This window comes from Wyeomyia smithii, chromosome 3, assembly GCF_029784165.1.
Source record: "Wyeomyia smithii strain HCP4-BCI-WySm-NY-G18 chromosome 3, ASM2978416v1, whole genome shotgun sequence".
NCBI lineage: Eukaryota > Metazoa > Arthropoda > Insecta > Diptera > Culicidae > Wyeomyia > Wyeomyia smithii.
The window spans coordinates 42,715,194-42,719,690 of record NC_073696.1 but is presented as its reverse complement, the minus strand read 5'-3'; positions in this window follow the sequence as shown (position 1 = coordinate 42,719,690).

Sequence of the window (4,497 nt, the reverse complement as noted above, 5' to 3'; positions counted from 1 at the left end):
TCTCTGATACAACTTTCGTGTTTCATGAAAGCGGTACAGCTGCCGTAGTTCTTCGCACTCCTCCTTCTCCTAGCGGCGCTTTTTTTTCCTGGAAGGGTTGGGTTTGCTGTCTCCGTTTCTGTTTGTACCACTCCACTTTCTGACGGGTGGCTCTCCGCAGCATTACTGCCCGCGCTGCGTTCTTTTCATCCAGTATCTGCCGACATTCCTCGTCAAACCATTCGTTACGTCGACTCGGTACTTCGCGACCAAGGACGTTCTCCGTAACACTGCTGATAGCTGACTTGACGGTATTCCAGCAGGCCTCTAGAGGGCCTTTTTCCAGCTCGTCCTCTTCTGGCACTGCAGCTTCGAGAGAAAGCGCGTAGTTTTCGACGACTTCGGGTTGCTTCACCCGCGCGAAAATATACCTCGGCGGGCAACGGTACCGTATGTTGTTCACAACGGATAGTTTTTGGCGTATCTTTAGCAACATTAGGTAGTGGTTCGAGTCGATGTTAGCACCCCGATGTGTTTTGACGTCGATAATGTCTGAGAAGTGCCGACCATCTATCAAAACGTGGTCGATTTGAGTTTCTGTTTGGTTAAGTGATCTCCAGGTGTACCAATTCTGGAGGCTATGCTGGAAAAAAGTGCTATGTATGGCCATGTTCTAGGAGGCGGCGAAGTCAATTAGTCTTAGGCCTTTTCCATTTGTCAGCCGGTGTGCGCTGAATCGTCCAATTACCGGTCTAAATTCCTCTTCCTGACCGACCTGAGCGTTGCTATCCCCGATGACAATCTTAACATCATATTTTGGGCAGCGATCGTATTCACGTTCCAACTGCGCGTAGAATTAGTCTTTGTGGTCATCGGTACTTCCGAGGTGAGGGCTGTGCACGATTATAATGCTAATGTAAAAAAATCGGCCCTTGATTCTTAACCTGCACATTCTGGGGTTAACCGGCCACCACCCAATTACCCGCTTCTGCATCTCACCCATCACTATAAAAGCTGTGCCCAGCTTATGTGTGTCACCACAACTCTGTTAGATGGTGTGCCCATCCCTATACGTACGCACCGTCGTCTTTTTCCAGCATACTTCCTGCAGCGCTACAATGTTGAACTTTCGGTTCTTCAATTCTTCGGAAAGTATACGGGTACTTCCTAGGAAATTGAGAGAACGGCAGTTTATTGTTCCGAGTATCCAATCGTTAGTCCGTTTCCGTCACCTGGGTCTTTGCCGATTATTCTGGTTCGAATTTTCTGTTATAGCGTTCGTTGCTTTTGTTTTTCGCGGTACGGACTTGCAAGGCCCACGACCAACCCCACTTTCTTGCAGAAGAACCGACGTAGTACTACTGTTTTGAGTCCCGAACACAACCAGGACTTGGACATAACGCTTGTGGGTACGTCACTTAGGGCGCTTGTGGTGGCGTTAACTGCAAGATCCTACGCCCAAAAACACCAACAGCTCGTCGATTAGCTTTTTCAATGACCAGGCGTCATGGTCATAGAGCGCCATCGCGAGCATCAGTGTTTCGTAGAGTACTAGTTTTGTAAAGGTTTGCAGGCTGCAGGACCTTAGCTGGTTACACTATTCATAGAAGGCCCTGTTTTCAGCCGCTACCCGCCTTTTCGTTTTACGACTAACCTCATTGTCACTCGTCACCAATGTACCCAAGCGAATAAATTCGTCGACTACTTCGAAAGATTCCCCATCTATCCCCACCGAAGTAACGATGAAACCGTACAACCTGCGCATTTGCAGCATTCTTTATATGTCTTTCTAAGGAGTACAAAGAACTCCTTCTCGTCAACGAGTTTATTGAAATTAAAGCCCGTTATTCTCAATACGCATATACGGTCGCTGATCGGCCTTCATTTGCACACACGCCTAACTCCGCGTCGAATACTCGATTGCATGCATATAATCCGGTAGGAACGGTCTTCGGTTTTGTGCTAAACAGAAAGCGTTCGAAGTTAACCGCCTTGTTGGGCACGATCGCAGCTATCTGCTGTTATATACGATTTGAATGCGCTGAGATAATTATTCAGCTAGATGGGCATCGCCAAGGCCATGGTCTGAGAAACTACCTACCTACGAACTGGTTGGAAGGTCTCATATGCCCTATCTATAAGAAGGGACATAGACTCGATTGTAGTAATTATCGAGGCATAACCCTCCTCAATTCCGCTTACAAAATTCTCTCCCGTATCCTGTTCCAGTGACTAAGGCCGTTGCAGGAAGCCTTTGTTGGAGAATACTAATTCAATTTTCGAATGGGGCGATCTACAACGGATTAGATGTTTACCTTGCGACAGATCCTCGACAAGTTTTGAGAATACAACATGCAGAAACATCATCTGTTTCAAAGAAATATTTATCGGTTTCCGTTATACTCTACTAGAAAATATTTTGGAAATAAATATTGAAATTCAGTCCGCGCAAATATATATTTCGACTGTGACATACAGTCTTCCTCAGTGCTTATGTGGACTCTGCTAAGACGCTCGGTATAGATTTTCTAAATAGATTTTCTAAATCATCTGTTTATTGACTTTAAGGCGGCGTACGATACAGTGAAACGCAACGAGCTGTGGCAAACAATGCTAGAACATGGTTTTCCACCAAAACTAATTAAAATGTTACGTGCGACACTTGAAGGTTTCACATCATGCGTCAGGTCAGTGGGCGAATTTTCGGACGCGTTTGTGACGTTAGATGGTCTGAAGCAAGGTGAAGGGCTCTCGAACTTGCTGTTCAACATAGCTTTGGAAGGGGCAGTACGAAGGGCAGGTGTGCAGAGGAGCGGTACCATCCTCACCAAGTCTCACATGCTTTTAGGCTTCGCGGACCACATTGATATAATTGGTTTAACCGTAGAGCTGCTGAGAAGGCCCTTGCGGTTTTCAAAAGGTAAGCTGCGAGAATTGGACTTACCACAAACACTGCCAAAACGGAGTATATGCTGGCTGGCAGAGAGCGTGAGTTCTGCGGATGTTGGATGGGGATACTTTCGAAGTGGTCGACGAATTTATTTATCTTGGTACTCTCGTGACACGTGACAACGACGTGAGCTGCGAGGTAAAGAGACTGATTGCTGCAGCGAATAGGGCTTATTACGGATTGCGTATCCAGCTTAGGTCCCGTAGCCTACAGATTCGTACAAAATTTGCTCTCTATGAGACTCTGATTCTCGCGTAGAAGGAAGCCGATCGTCGAGCGCTTGGGGTCTTCGAGCGTAAAATCCTGCGATGAATACTCGTAGGCAAACTAGAAAACGGGGGTTTGGCGCAGGTGCATGAATCACGAGCAGTACGAAGTTTACAAACACGCTGATATTGTCAAGCTGATGAAACACGGCAGGTTACAGTGGGCTGGCAACGTAGCACGTATGGCGGATGAGCGACTGGCATAGATAGTATTTTGCAGAGAACTGGATAGAATCCGACGATTTCGAGGCAGGCCTCGCACACGCTGGATGTGTGTTGTCGACGAGGATGTCAGATCAGCAGGTGTAAGAGGTGACTGGAGAGGAGCAGCCCAAGACCGAGTTTTATGAAGGCGTATTCCGGGTTCGGCATAGGATCTCAACGATCCACAGTGGCGGGTCTTCGAACAAAAGTCGGACAAAACCCAAAATGTTCATTTAATGAGCAGAAAAAACCATATTAGGTTGATTTTTGGATGCAAAATTCAATTTTGGTATCAAAAATTCAAAAAGTCAGGAAAACATCTCCCTAAAGTGCAATCAAAATTTTCATATGACTAAATTTTTTTTTATGTATATTATTCCCATTTTTGTTATGTTTGAAGGACCAGCAGACTTAGCGAAACTGAGAATAATATATACAATATGAAATATCAATGATAATAAATTATTTCAAAATAATAATTGAAAATTTTTATCAAAATTTCAATAAGTACGGCTAGCGTCAGTATAGTCCATTTCTTTTTACTAGTCTGGCGAAGTGAAGATGGGAAACCAGTATTAACTGTAAAAATGGGAAATAGTCGATTGTGTTTCGAGTTTCGCAGTTGAAAAACTGCGATCGTGTAGTAATTAGATAAATACCTTTTTGTATTTATATGATTGAAATGATTTTATGTTTACGTTGAATTTACGTTAAAAACAGTAGTGAAAAACAGAGTAATGGAATATGCAAATGGTCCCATTTTAGTAGACTTAAAAATCTTTAGTTCAACAAAAATTCGTCGTTTAACATAGTCAAAATGGTGTTTTCCAGTTTTATAAGTTTTCACTCCACCAGACTAATAAAAATATAGTGTCTATATGCGTTAGTGCATAATTAGTGACGTATCACAATCATATTATCGTAGTCATGGTACCAAATTTTCAAATTTGTCAGAAAATATAAATTTTTTGAGCCCGTGTGCAGACTTTTATTGGTTTTCCGATATTTGCATTTTTTTTGACATGTTTCGTGGGCTGCTAATTGTGTCAGATCCGGTGGTATCGAGTTATAGACACAACGAGCCTAAATCAAGAAGCG